The sequence below is a fragment of the Tympanuchus pallidicinctus genome, unplaced genomic scaffold, assembly GCF_026119805.1.
Source record: "Tympanuchus pallidicinctus isolate F22 unplaced genomic scaffold, pur_lepc_1.0 scaffold12, whole genome shotgun sequence".
NCBI lineage: Eukaryota > Metazoa > Chordata > Aves > Galliformes > Phasianidae > Tympanuchus > Tympanuchus pallidicinctus.
In genome coordinates, this window is record NW_026294637.1 from 12,671,164 (window position 1) to 12,686,988 (window position 15,825).

At 38.5% G+C, this 15,825-nt stretch overlaps 1 long non-coding RNA gene across 3 annotated transcripts in view; it reads right to left on the minus strand.

Moving 5' to 3' along the window:
- The window catches only part of LOC128075675 (uncharacterized), a 23,424-nt gene continuing 7,599 nt past the window's right edge, over window positions 1-15,825 (minus strand). For 2 of the 3 annotated variants that reach the window (XR_008203953.1, XR_008203951.1), the window contains 3 exons: window positions 7,464-7,592; window positions 6,358-6,443; window positions 1-529 (listed from right to left, as the gene is read on the minus strand). This is a non-coding gene — a long non-coding RNA (uncharacterized LOC128075675). Of the gene's footprint in view, window positions 530-4,455; window positions 4,969-6,357; window positions 6,444-7,463; window positions 7,593-15,825 lie in introns of those variants that run through there. The other variant, XR_008203952.1, reaches the window with a different exon arrangement.

A 15,825-nucleotide genomic window follows, 5' to 3' on the forward strand; every position in this document is an offset into this window, starting at 1 on the left:
TTCCAAAAGCCTTTTTTTTTTTATGTTAGAAATAACTCCAGTGCTTTTCTCATATTCCCATTCTCACTATGTCCAAGCACAAGGTTTGGCCCAGGTTTTTTGTATAGCTGCACTGACACCGAGTGAGGGCTCTTCCCCTTTACGTATGTTAGGCCAATACACGGAAGCCAGCTTAGCTGACTCTTACACAACCAGTGGAACTAGCTTCGAATTTCATATGGTCTCTGCAAAATGCATGAAAGAAAAAATGGCAGCTCCTTATGTGCAGTTTGCATGGTTATATAAACTAAAAAAAAAAAAAAGGAAGAAATAGATCCAGAATAATTGTTCAAACAGAGGAGCTTGTGCTGACAGAATTATCTTGAAGACGGTGAGGAGGACCATTTAACTGCTAAGAGAAAAACCTGAACTCCAATGAGCTGACAAAACACTGAAGACCTTCCAGGAATATCCACCAAAGACCGCTGTAACCCTCTTTTGGAGTCCTTGTGCTTTTGAATGCCTTTGCTGGACATGTAGATTGAGGCTTCTGGTCAGCATGGTATAAAAAGGTTAATTGTAGATCCCACTACTATGAACAAAAGTACGTGCTTAAGTCTAAACATGCCAGAAGTCTGAGGCAGCATTTTCAGGACCAGAATCTTAATTTTCTTTCCCATTTTCCAAATGTCTATTTTTAAGGAGTGCAGCAGCTGAGCTCAGATGAGGTAGGCAAACGTCTTTCTGGTCTTGTGCCTCTGTTCCCAGGCATTCCCCTTCTGCAGACAGATTTTGCAGATTCCAAATCTGTTTATTTTTCCTCCATTTCTCTAGCTTCAGATCTAACATTAAGACTCTCTGTAGGGAAAAATTGTGCATAAATACAGAGTAACCTATTTTGCATTATTTTGTTTTGTTGGTTTTTTTTTTCTGCCCTGTTATTCATTGTATCTGACAGCTGGGGAATGCACTGTCTTATGCTGTCAAGGAGCAATGTCTTGCTGCCCTTTCCGAGCAGCCAATACGAAGGGTGGGTGCTCTTCCCTGTTTCCTGTCAGATGAGAGAGATCTGCCATCTTATTTCTAACATGGGCCAAGAAGAGATGTGCACATTCATTGACTAAGCTGAGGGTAATAGGCGGATAAACAATGAAATTCTGCTACCTTTATCCTCAAGGCAAGCATAAAACAAATTCTGTGAGGATAATTGACTTTAAAGCCTTGCTAAAAAAGACACTTTCCAAAAGCTTTAAACACTGGTTCAGTGAACTCCATCTTGATGCCTTCTTTGCAGCTCTTCTCCCCCGGGGATGTATGTCACCGTATCTCCTGAGCTATGCCCAAGACAACTCCCTCTGATTTTCTTTATTTTGTTACCTGTTCATATGCAGCTCTGGTAAAAAAGAAATGCGATAACTAGTCGTGCCCGTAACCAATTTTAATATATACTTCAGCTTGTATTTTTCAATCATTTAAAAAAAGAATCCGGTTTACCTAGAAGACCTTCAAACTCATGTCATGATAACTGACAGCAGAAATTGGGCTGTGTTCAAATGTGGCAGTGAAAAGGGGGCTATTTTAATTCTAAAAAAACAGGAAAACCTGCTTGATCAGGGCTTTGCTGAACTTTGCTGCTTCTGGAAGCAGCTTGTGTATAGTGAGTGTGAGCAGTGTGTGGTGAGCAGTATTGCAACCTGCCAAATAATGGGAAACACAAGGAAGTATGAAGCAGGCCCCACAGTCACAAGTCCATCTCCAGCAAAGGACAAGTATTAGCTACCACACTGACTCTGTTACAGAAATTGTTTTCCTGGAAACCATCCTTGCTGTCTCCAGTTCTTCTCTGCTTTGCTGTCCCTGTTGTCTTTTATACCTCTGCGAGGCAGTTTAAGGTGCTAACAAAATGGATATGCAGCCCTGACTCTGTGCAATTGCAGACGATCATCAGATGCACGATAGCGATGGCCTAGGCTCACATAGGCCTGGCTACAGCTTGCCCTGCTGGGGCAGACGAGGAGTGTGGCGTTATGCTGGGATAATACACAGATTGTTTACATTCTGGAAGTCACGATCGATCACCCAATTAAATTTCCAAGTTCATTCAGGTTCTTTGATGATATGGACAGTTTGAAACTTTTTGTTTCTATAATCTTCTTTGCAGTGCAATACATCTTAATAAAACACATCTCAGTGTAATTTCTGACAGGCTGCCGAGCTTGAAAAAATTGTGAGTATGGTGTTTCTATAACCTGCATAGCTGTATTCAACCACTGCAGACTAAGAAAGCTACTTAAAAGGGGACAGTGGGTCATGAAAGTAATGACTCAGACTGTCTTGTTCAAGGCTGATGAGTAGGAAGGAAGGCATTGAAAGGAGTTTGATGCTTAGCTGAGTCATGTTTCAAACTGACATCCTTTCATTTTCAGTGTTACTGAATATTTGATAACCTTGCTGGTAGAAGTTAGGGTTAAAAATATTTTTAGTTAGACTACTCTGCAGTTGCTTTGTCTTTCACTTGTCTTTCATTCTGACTCAGAGGCTCAGTTTTAGGGAGACTGACAGAATCAAAGGTAAGGAGAGAGAAATACATGCAAGTTTCATATAACAAAGCAAGCAGCACAACACTTCTGTCCTTATTTTTTTTTTATCTTCAGTAGTAATCTGAAAATTCAAAAGTAATTGTTGCCTACCTGCAATGTCTGACTACAAGGACCAGGACAACTCCTGTTTGCAGGGACCCCTCCTGTGAATTGCATTGTCACATGCATTGGTGGCCACTGGCAGATAATTGTGACCCAGTTAAGGTCACTGCATAACATGGTAATGCAGATGTGACAGAGGAAGGGAAAGCACCAAATTCCCAGACTCAGAGCCAAGTAGAACAGACCCCAGTACAAGAAACTCTGAGTTTCAGTTGTGTTGGTTCAAGAGCTGCATTCCCATATGAACAGTGGATGTCCTAAATTGGTGCCTGAAGGAATCCTCGAGGATTTCCAAGCACCCTGAGAAATTTGTTTGCATTTTCTCCTGTATGTAAATGGAGAAGACAATGATCCAGTGATACAGAAGCACTTTAAACTATAGCAGATGCCCTTTGATTCCCCATCTTGCAAGCACAATGTGTTTGTCAAACACCAGTTTGGGGACACAATTATTAGTTTTTTTTCCTCACAGAAGTTGTCCCCAAAAATGGAGGGAAAAGAAAACACTGCTTGCACATTATGCCTGCAAAGCAGACAGGTAGCCTCACACCCCAATACAATGCTATAGTCTCATGTTTTGTCTTATCTGTTTCTTCTTTAAGCTGCCTGTCCTTGACAAGACAGTAGTGTACAGGCCAAGATCAAAGCAGTCATGTCGCATCACTACTAGCTCATGTCTCTGGTTTAATACTTCTGTTCTTTCTGGTCAAAACTTTAATCCTCCTCCTGCTCATCTACTGGCACATAACTCCACCCTCTCCAAGGACCATGTCTGTTCATGCAAGTGCTCCAAGCTGTCAGGATGCTCTCTTCCACGCAATCTTTAGCCTGAAAGTCTGTTTCAAGTGACTCTCCATAGCATTCCTGCCTGCAGACACTGCACCGTCAGCATCGATGGCAGCAGTGCCTGTGACCACGAGCAGTGCTATTGGTGCCTGATCAGGATGCAGCAGGAAACGTCTGGCCTCCACAACCATCTGCTAAAACCAGGCCTCCCCTGGCAGGAGTCCAACACAAAGTGAACAGAGTTTCACAGCCAGATTTCAAACTACAAAATAACTGAGAAATATGGCTCTCTGCTCCTAGTTTTCAAATTCAAGACATGGAGGCCTCTAGAATCAAAAATCTTTTGTGGATTCTAGGACCTTTTGGTTTCCAAATGGATTCATCACATTAGGGAGAAAGTGCTCTGATATAGTTATTTTAATTAGCTAATTAGTTTAGTTTAAGCATTTGCTAATTTTTAAGATGGTTTCTTTTCCAAAATCAGTGATGGAGAAAAATTAAATTGTCAAACTGGAGACCTCAGCTTGCAATACGTGTTCTGGAAACTATGTACAGAGATAGAATAGTTCTGAACATTGATATTGTAGGATATTTTTCATGGTATAAGAGAGAGAAAAGGACTCAATGAAGTGTGAATGATTTTTTAAAAGAACAGATTGCCATGTCTTTTAAAATAGGTCAAGTTTTTGGCCTAGTTTTTCAGGGTGTCCCTTAAAGCAACAAGGTTTAATATTAAAAACAAATAGCACCATTATGTTTTTGTTTCTAGCCACATCTACATATGTATGTTTTAGGGCAGAAATGTTCCAGTGTAAGAATAGAATGGCAAAGACGATCTCAAGCAACATTTCTGAGCAAGTGACACTCAACAGTAAAATCTCACTGGTGGCCACACTTCATCCTTAATGTGAAATGTTAATCTGAAACAAGCAGCTAAGGAAAAACAAACTGTAAATAAAGGAGATTGCCAATGAAGCCAACACCTGTAGACCCAACGCCTGTCAAATTTTGCTCCCCTAAGTCCCTGGAAATTTAGCGGCATTGTTTGCTTTCCATTTTGAAGCTGATTAATTCAATTGATTAATTTGATTTAAGTAGAAACAGAAATACAACAATGACATTCAGATTGAAGGTACACAAGATAGTACTTGAACAAACTTACTGAAAGGAGATAAAATACAACTGTCAAAGCAAAAAGAATCTGTATGTATGTATTTAGATTCTAAAAATGGACATTCGAGATATTTTAAACAGTGAGAAATTCCGCCTGCAGTGTTAATTAATATAGAATAAATACAATTTGTCTTCTGTGTAAGTGCAGTCTGGTACATATGCTTACAGACACACCTTTGTTCTGAGAACATAGGTATAATGCATGCATATATAATGATGTTACAAAGACTTAATTATTCAACATAATACAGCAGTAATTGAAGTTAACCTTAGTGCATCTGTACGGATTGAGGCAAGGCATGACTAGGACTTCCTCCATCCCAGAGCGCTAGAAAAAGACCAGGTACAAATCAAGAGTGGTTATGCTTGGAGAGTACACAGACAAGGCTTGTCTCTCTACCTACACTCCCCTGAGGCAGAGACGGCAGCTTGGTGGATCTTTATTAAAATATATATTTTTTTCCCTACTAAGATGATCCATAAGGGATAGTGCCCTTCAGGCACAACCCTTCAAGAATGTACCTTCTTGTGGTAAAACTCTGCATTGACCCAATGCACAGTAATAAATATCAGTTGGCTCACAATTTTATACAATAAAGACACTGAATAGCTTGTCAGTGCATGCTTCAGGAAAGAAGTACAACCTGGAACAACAGGGTCTTGGAATACACTTGGAATACAAATCTTCCGCAAGTTGTGGACTTCATTATGAAAACTGTTCATGAATCTAATTGATCTGTGACCGAAGACAATGCAAAAGCATCTCTAGCATCTATTATGCTATTTCTTTGTGTCCTATTATGTAACAAGATAGTTATGAGAAAACCTTTGTTTTAACAATTAACGCTATTTTGCATTAAGATTTGTAATTGTAACTACCATCACAGACTAGAACCTTTATTTTTTACCTGGTCCTACTCCACACCCTCTGCTGATGGACCAGAATGAACTGGTACATGTGTGGCTTTGTGTGTACAGTTAATGACACACTAAGGCAAGAAGAAGAAGGAGAAAGAGGATCTTCCCTCACAAGAAGGAGAAAGAGGATCTTTCTCTTTACAAAATACCACAGAGTGCAGGAAAACTCATTCAGAGAGCTCCCAGGGATACTGATTTGTGAACAGCTCTTTTTCACATATTAACTCCCACTACTTCCTGTACAACAAGAATACTGTGCACACAGATCTGTTTTCAGTTTTCTCACTGGTGGTTTCTCCCAATACTACTCATATATCAAGATCACTTTCACTTCATAACAGTTCACAAATTCTTCCAATAGTAATCCTGTTGTGTTTCTTTGTCTGCTATAGTCTAAATAATTAACAGAGATGCCAGGCAGATGTTAAGTAGCAGTAAAATGTTACTATCTCTGTAATTCCTCGTACAGTAGCTGACAAAGTCTTATTTTGCAAAGAATCCTACTGAAAGGTCATTCTCAGTATGAATATGTGATTGCATAATTACTCAGTAAGGACCTGGGGACTAAATCTCATTCATTTTATAATCTGAGTCAAGTTGGAAAAAAAAAATCACATTGTCTATTTGAATTGAACATGTTTATAATGTTCACAGGGAGTTCTCCTCCCCTGCACAGTGCTCAGTGGAGCAGGTACAATACTTTTTATTATCACAATGAAATGTATGAAAGGAAAGATTGATTAATTTTCTTTGTTTATGACACTATACATAGATCCAAATTCTTAATACTTCCCCTTACCTTTGTAGGAAATTTGCAGTGTGTGATCTTGAACACAGTATCATGTCCAGGTTTCATGTGGAAAACAGCAGCTCTGTGTAGAATACCTGTTATAGGGAACATACAGAATAATTACATTGTGTGCTGATGTAAAGTGACTGGCTCATCTGTCTGAAGGACAGGATTTTACTCTGTTGGATTGAAGCAACTTCTGTGAGATTGGAGCCAAGAATATTTGAAAAGAAAATGTTGCTCACAATCTATCTCGCTGAAATCCTATACTTATCTCATCCAGGCAATAGGTTTAGCTAAGAGCCAAAATCTAGCTGTATGGAAAGGTAGTGCTGAGATGAGGATAAAGCTTTTTAAGGGAATTCAGTCCCTGGGCAGCTAACTGCATGGGAATTGTGGTGGATGGGGAGTGGTGGGTTCCCACGTCAGATGAGCATGGCAGTGAATGAGTCAGCATTGGTGTCTGTAGTCTTCTTTGTACCCACAGCGATCTTTGTGGTCTTAACCAACATGTTTGGGTTGGATCCTCAATACAGCAAAGAAGTCTACAGCAAATCAGTTCAGATAGTAGAAAAATTGCATCCTTTTTCAAGATGCTTTGTCAACATCTTAACAGTTTATTGCCAAAACTTCTAATTAGTTTAACAGTTACAATATCACAGCTCTTACAAATCAACACCACATACAGCCAAGAAACAGCTGTTCTCATACTCACAGGCATCTAACATTTATCTAACAATTCAAAAGAAAAACAGAATAAAGTATTAACATCAATATGAGAAAGGAATTCATGTCCTCTGTTATTTTAAAGCGAACTCAAGAAATGTCTGATATATTTAAATAGTTTTTTAATAAATTTTATGTGTGAAAATATGGAAATTCAGATAAAAGCTGCTAGTTTACAACTGATGTGATTTGGGCATGGGAGCAAATGTGGCTATTAAGATGAATAAAATCCTGGACTTCACTGTTTGGGATAGCTCTCTGAGGTTCTCAGCTTTCTGTTTTCAGTTTTAGTGTGAATATGCTATATTGGAGCAGTTCAGTTTACAAACCAGCGCCCTTCAGGCCTGGGTTTTTTATATAAGAATAACATAAATAAACAAATAGGTCACCTTGCTAACTTGATTTTCCTGTGGCAGATCACTTTCTTCCCTTCAGGAAGCAAAGAATATGTCTCTTTCAGTGTCACGAAGATAGAAAGTAGTGAAAGCTTTCCCTGTGCTCATCATTTTTACTTCAACCTGCAGAACAAGTTGATTACACTGTGTCAAGTAAAATTTCCTGTGTTAGGAGGATATTTTAGTTTTATATATATATATATATTTTTGTTAGGTTTCATTTTGTTCCCCTTTCAGGTTTTTAAGAAGTCCTCCCCTGAATTCTGGCAGAACCCAAGCTCAAGATTCCAACTGTCTAAGCCAAGTTTAAGAATACTGCTATTTACATGGTGCAGTAAGGGCCAGTTAGCCAAGTCTGGTATCAGTCCAGGAGTAATCCTTTCCACAGATACAGGCTGTGTTCTGTCCACGGTCAGGAGGTAGGTTGGACAGAAGTAATGTGGAGTCCTTTTATTAACACAGCAGGCACCCTACTTAGAGCTGTGCCTATTTAGGCTTCTAAAAACAGTTTGCACTGAACGTGCCCTCTGGTTTCCTGGCAGGGCTACTCCCATACCAGTAACTTGATACATGCACTCATGGTCACCATAACACCAGCCAAGCACATGGAAATAAGACCATCTTTAGAAAATACCTCAATGGGTTAAAACAGTAGGGCACAGCTACCAAAGCCATGTTTGAGATTCCTCATCCTGCAAGGCAGAGAGAAGGGCTTGGTACTTTCTGGTTGTTGGCAGCTCAAAGAGGAAAAGGATGATTGTGCAAATGGCAACTTCTTGCATAGAAAGTCTTTCCAGAATTAAACAATTGAGAAGTTTGACTTCGAGTTGCCTTTTCCTTCTGGCACTGAGGTGGAGGAGGGAGCAGGAAGGTATCAGCTCTCCTAATGGTTTGCAGAGTGATTAACTACATGCTGCAGGCCCAAATTCAGCCCTATTCATACTGCTGCACCTTATAGGGTATGATACAGCGTTACAACCATCTTTGAGGACAAACATTGTCATGGCAAGGATACAGAAATTTATTACTAGCAATCTAATTGCTGAAAGGGAAACAACTTTTTACACATAAATGCCTGGTAAATAGTTAGAAAATATGATGTTTTAAATTTTATCCACAGCACATTTAATCTCAGATTACATATGCAGACATGGAAAGTACTGGCATGACATTTAAACATACCAAACCTGTCCCATTGTAAGATTTTTTGTTGCTATTATTTTTTTTTAATTTTGACTAATTCTTGTATAGAAAGATCTATGATCATAGTACATGGTCATTTCTTGGCCATGTGAAAATATTACTTTACTTTTCAAACTTTCTCCCTTCATTTCTGAAAGCATAGGCAAGTTAAAAAATAATCATAGCTTAGTCATAAAATCAGTATGTCAATATTTACTTGGCGCTCCTTCATGTCTTGGTCTTTCTTTGCTATTCTGATGCTTCAACTAAGTCCAGTATGCGTCATCAGGCCCTGGATCTAATAACTTGGGAAGATGATATTTTAAGATGCATTTGCATTAGCAAGCGAAAATCCAAATGGTGTGTGGAAAAGTGTGCTGAGCATGATGCAAAATAATTGCCAAAAGAGGAATTGAGATATAATAAGGTGGAAAAAAAGCACAATGTGCAACAGTGAGAAGGCCTGCGGGTGCATTTGCAGGTTCCTCATGCAGATGGTAAAATTTAATTTTTTTTACATTTCTTTACAAATAAAGATGCAGTTATGACATAATTGATTCAAATCTATTTTTAAATCCGTTCCTCTGAGTTTCTGACAGCAGCTTTTAGAGGTCTAAGGAAAATCTTTTAAGAAAAGAATTCAGGCTTCAAAACTCCCGACCACTGCTTCAACCAGGGCAACAGCTGGTGTCCTGGGCACTGTCTGGAAGAAAGAGCAGTTTAAGAGCTATCGGATTGCTTTTCCATCTCGCTGGTTTTACAGTTTCATAGTTGTGACTTACTGGGGATCTAACTTGGATATTGATAGATATTTCAGTGTAAATATCATTTATCTCCCTAGAAGTGGGGGCTTTCTTTTCAGTGCAATAGGAGAAGGCCCCCTGCTTTACCAGGGCAGCAGATGGGCAAAGTGAGTGAACACTCTGTTAGTTTCTTTTTCAATGCTCGTACGTAAGCACTGCTGCATCTGAAACCCAATTACTATAGCATTTAGTGCAAAGAATAAATCACAGCAAGTATGAAACTGAAAGTACTGCTACATATATACACTGTGTTTCTTTCAGAGCATTTCCACCCAAAAGTGTGACTGTTAGATGTAAAACAGACTCTCATTCATGCTTTAGATTTCTTTTTTTTTCCAGTTTTGTCAAATCTACAGTTTGGAGACTACAAAATAAGTTTTATATCCCAAACAGCTTTATCACAAATGATGATATGAGAATGCTACCTTAGTCTTTGTGTTCAAGTTGTCTTTTAATGTTGGTAGTGTTTTCTTGGGGCTGGCAATACTGCATGGTCAGAGAATGCACTTGAAACACAGCACAATGGTTTTAGGGGAGCATACCTGAATTCCCCCAGTGAACTGGCATCTGAGTCCTTGTCTGGGGAGCAACAATATGACACAAAGCATCACACAAGTGGTTCCAAATCGTCTGCTTTTTTTTAAGTTCTCAGACGCTTGTGGAAAACAATCTTAGCATGATGTTATTGCCAAGCGTGCACAAGCCTCTTCCCAAAAGACTGGCTTGTGAGTTAATAATGTACTTTGTGCATTTGCAACACAATTGCTAGGCAGAGCACACTTTGTGTACTGCCCTGCTCTGCAGCTTGCCTCAGTTCAGGCACACTCATTCAAGCTGCTCTTCTAAAAGCTGCAGCTTTAAAATTTTCTCCACTGTTCATTTCCCTCCTAAAAATCTCCCACATAAGCATTCTTACTCCTGCAGTTTCACCAATGCTAGCAAGTGTGGGAGGGCTGGCATTTTTGGTACAAGCACATTTGGACTCTCACTACAATGTCTGCTCTGCTCCCCTGAATACATTTGCAATTAATCAGAGGGACCTACGACAAAGGGTGGTATACTGTGAAAGGTATCTACTGCATTAGGACTTAATATCCCCTCATTTCATGCAGATAGCGATGCTCTCCTCCCCCAAGCACTCTCGCTTTTTCTAGAAATTACTGAATGAGAAAAAGTTCTGTCAGAGGAAACTGAAAACAATAAAAGATCCCTGATCTGCTCATGAAAAGTGCTGTAAGAAAGCCAGGTTCTATACCATTATACTATATAATATAGAGTAGCAAATCGTTATTGAAATTGAAGCTGTTCATTTTCGAATAGATCATATGTGGAGATGAACACTGTTCAGATTATCCTCATTACTAGAGGGAAGGTACATTTTACATTGATTTTCACACAAACGCCGTATGATCTTACGTGGTACATATTCAAAGAGCTGGAATCCATTAAAACCATGCTCCAGCTGTGCAATCACTGTCCTCACAAAGATACATTTTTACATGTGGTTAATGCCAGGAAGAATCCACAACTTCAATTATGAGATCACCAAAATATGTTGTTTATTGCAGAGAAAAGCATTTGTAGCTTTTTGTTGTGTTTGTTTTTTTTTTTTAAGTATCCAGCCAACACCACACTACTAAAGCTAGATAATAGAAATCCTGGAGAAATTTGAGCTAAATCTGTCTGGATTATAGCTGTGGGATTATCTGAATGCTAAATTACTGTATATGTTTTACTCGTAAGCATAGCATAGACAGTAAGGGAAGATGGATGACTATGCAGATCGCAATAAAATCCATCCCCAGGAGACTTTTTAATACACGAGGTAAACAACCCCTCTCAATTTATCAAGCACTCTGGATTGAATTAATGCTGTCATTTACTTTGCTGTTGCTGTGTAGAGAAATACGGTTTAACTTAAACAGCTCCTTTCACAGCAGAAAAACAAAGGTTTTCCCTTTGCATCCTTCATAACACGTCATGCAGGAATATTAATTGGCTGCTGTGTTTGTGTAACTGAATTAAAGAAAACACAACTGTAGTTTACTGTGTAATCAGAAAACCAAATTATATGCAATATTTAGAAAAAAGATTAACTCCATCTGCCTTGTTAAACCTTCCCTTCCCCTCCCCCGTTGTTTACACACCAGAATTTCTGGCTTTCTAAGGACATACAGTGAGTGAACCTGGATTGACCTGACACATAGCATCTCAGAATTTCCCCTTGAGTGATTCACAGATGTGTGAGCTGCGACCAAAAAAAGCAAAGAGAAAAAATGCAGGGCACTGTACAGTCTGAGTGTATCTGCAAGAGGTGATACTGAGTGCGCCATGTCTGAGTCCCTCCTCTACTGCAAGTGCACAGCAATGGATTACAAACACATTCCTTTGGTAGCCAATTCAGCTCTGTTTGACAATTGCAAGTGAAATTACTTTCAGCTATAGTGGGGCAGGGGCTATTCTAATTCCTATTATTCTCCTGACATGTATTACTGCTTGCTGGTGCTTTCTTGACATTTTGAGTAGCTATGCCACATGTTTATGCACCACACAGTTATATGACACGTGAAGCAATCGGGCTGGCTTTCCTAGGGAAGCAGGCTAGACAGTTATTTCTGCTCCCTGTGAACAGATATCAGATGATATAGAAATGTTCACTTTCATTTCCTTCTTTCACAATCAAAGATGGTATGTGGCTTTGTAAACAGATTAAATACAATTTTAGATCCTGGGAAGCTGTCAATGTAATCCTTTGGTCAAAGTACAGACAAACAAACAAAAGAATCGACCTTAGCCAGAAAGCTCAGCTGCATCCAGCTTTTAAGATTTATAATTTTTAGCAGAAGACAGATTTAGAAAGAGCATCAAAATGTTTTGTTTTTTTTTTTACTAAGGAAAGACTGTTATGAATATATGCCCTTGAAATTTGAACATGATAGCTGGTATTCTCAAACTGTGCATATAAGGTAGCAGATTTGGGTTGTCAGACCCTTTGATGTTTGATAAAGAAAAGTGGGCTCTGTTCTTCATCTTTTCTCCCTCAACCAAATAAGTCGTTTCCTACAATTTCTGCTGCTTCTTGCACTTCCACCTGCTTTTGTGGTGAACGTCTGAGAACTAGTTGACCTAGAACACTAAAGCTTTGTTTTAATATGAACTGTCTCCAGAACAGTGCTCTCAAGGAGCTGAACCAGAGGCAGTAACACCGAGGTATCTCCAGGTTAAATGTTAAAGCCACCTAGACTGAAATATTGCAAGATACACGAGTGGAAGTCTGAGTTAATGAGCTCAGGTCTACTCTTTGTCTACAGGTGCAGTGCTCATTGAAAAGACTTCAGATTATACAGGATCAATCCCAAAGGTAGTCCCTGTATTATGGTCCCTGCCACAATATTTTTGGAATTGAAAAACTTGAAAAATTGATACGGTAAAGAAATGGAAGAGTATAGGTTGCAAAGGGCTTGTGTGAGGTCTTTTTTTTTTCTTTTTTCTTTTTTAATCAACCTCAGGTATGAAAGGGAATTCTAAAGAACTTGGAAATAGACAGAAGGATCTCATATCATATTACTAATCTAAAGAATACATAACTTGGGGACTGAAACATTAGGAAAAGATTTACAGTGAAAGAAGAAAACTTACTGACTCAAACAGCACAGCACAGTCATAGATCAAACAATGCAATAGGGCACTTCATATTACTTTCAGGAATGCTAGATATGCTTCTCCTATCTCCTATATATTCATTACAAAATTCATTCTACTATAACCCAGACATAAATTAAACTATTTCCTAAAGTTTGTTTGGAGAAACTGAACTTTACAGGCAAATATTAACTCAGCTAGCATGTCTTTCTGGAAATAAAGGTACAGTTTGGTTAGCATGAGCAGTATTTCATTCAAAAGGGGATGAAACAATTTTAGAAATCTGGTTCAGTAACACTGTTAGATAAGAGCTCTCATGCTTAGCACTCTATATGAGCTTCACCACTTTCCTGAAACAGAGTTCCAGTTTAACATCAAACTTCATGAAAACTCAAATATTTTCAGAGGAGATCTACAAAAATACTGTACAGGTAGGGAAAAATATATTTTAGTTGTTGTACATTAAGAAGCACTTCCTGTAGCCCTGCCAGATCATCAACCATCAGTGTCACACAGGTACTTTGTAAAACTCCAATGCAAACAATTGTCTGTAAAGTGCTCAACATTCCATCTTCTATTGGGCAGCTGACCACATAAGGAAAAACACAATTAGACATGGCATGGAACAATATCATCTGCAGTTTTACTGCTAATGTCAACACATTTGCTAAAGCTGCATGGAAAATAAACCACAACCTTTGTGGAGGTGGTTTCTCCAGCATTTAGTCATGGCGCCAGAGCAACACAGGGATGTCTGATGGCTGTCCATGTTGTACTGACTTAAAGGGTAAAGAGGAAAAATAACATATTTATTACTGTTATTACCTTCTTTTTTTTCTCCTTCACCAGCAATGCTGTATATGAGCAAAACCCTGATTGTATTGTTCCAGAAACACAGTCCTTTGCTAGGAGTTTATCAAAAACTATTAAGGTGATTTTACTGTATTTGATATTCACTTAATAAGATTTTAAATTGAAACCATAATTTTCTCTTCTGAGGTGTAAAATAAAACTAAGGAGAAAGATTAAGAAACTTCAGCAAATATATTAAAACTGAATACATTAAAACTCATGTCAGAGATAACAGCTTCCCCTCCAAACGTTGTCCCTGCAGTGAATACAGCAGCTTTCACTCTGCATAGTATCATTTATTTTGTTTTAGTCTGCTTTTGAACTCCAAGTTTGCACTAACCTATCCTTTACAACACAGCCGTTCTGGCTGTTTAAGAAATGACAGGCAGGTGAAATTCACAGAGCTGAACTCACCATTGTGGAGGCATGACAAAAGTTATATCAACCTCAGTGGAATTTCACTGAGTTTAATTTTATTTAAATTCATTTCATGATTTAATATACAATGAAATGAAGCACTGCAGAAATGTGGTTATAACCACGTGAAGCACTACAAAATCATGGCTATAACCATAGCTGCCTGACATGTTGATTTTGTCATTTAAAATGAATTAAATTTAACTTTATTCCTAATATTTATGTGTGAAATGTTTAACTTATTCTGACTAGAACTAATTGCACAATGAGTATTTTCACTATTCAAACTGCTTACACTGAGAATTCAGCTTTTTTTCTTTCTTTGTTTTTTTTTTTTGTTTTTTTTTGGGGTTTTTTTTGTTTTGCTAACTCAGTTGTTTTTATCTCTATATTTCATTGGCTGTTCCTTATGCAGTGGCTCCATGTTGAAAAATCTGAGTGGCAAGAAAAGATTGTCCAAAAGTGAGTGAACAAAGCAGCTATTCCAATGGATCTTTTTCTCTTGCTCAGATTTCAGGAGAAGAACCCAAACCCCAGTCTTTGAACTGAAGTGACTTTGGAATGCTCTTTCTACTCAGTTCAGCCAACAGCATAAAAGCATTCAAAATGAACGGTAGCCAGTTCTTCTTCACTCCTACTTTGTTACCCAAAGGTTCAGTGCATCTGAACACAGAAATTAATTTAGTAATGCAAATAAATTATTTGACAATATATTTTAAAGGAACATACAACCTTTTACCTGCCACCACACTGCTTGTAATCTGTCTTACACCTCTCAGTGCATGCACAATATCTACATGAAAATGAGGTATCAACTTTGTTTGGAAAAGAGGACTGTAAGGAGTGATGGGACAGAAGCAAAGCATTTTCCTGTTTCAGCACACATGTAACTAATAAAGTTTGTATTTATGTATTTATTTTTTGTCAGGGATTTGAAATTTTATGTGGTATTTATTTTTCAGGAGGCCTTCTCAGTTCTCCGCTCACTAACACCAGCTGAAGCACAAATCCTGGAAAATCTTAGCTCCTCTAAAGAAAAACAAGTTGTGACCATACAGCTGAAACCCTCAAATCACTGCCAAATGGCCCTAGCTTGCAAATTCAGTATTCAATCCCAGGTTATGTTTGCCATGGTAAGGTGCTTTCTTTGAAAGACAAGCGTTGAGCCATGCCTGCCCCATCATAGCTTTGTTCAGATCTTCATCTCCCTGTTCCCTCACAAATCCCCAGTATTGAAGCCTTGATTTAGTTCAAGCTAACTGGCAAATTGCTACTTAAGTGTGATTGTTGTAGTGATAGGTACGCAAAGCTTTTGAGCGTGTTCAATATATGTAACTTTCAAAAGATTCAGTTCAACTTTAGTTGAAAACACTTGTGCTTTTCCTGGTGGCTACCCTCACATCAGACAGTGACTAATGTTATACTTAGAACCCAAATCCAAGGACTGCTCTAGAGTGCTG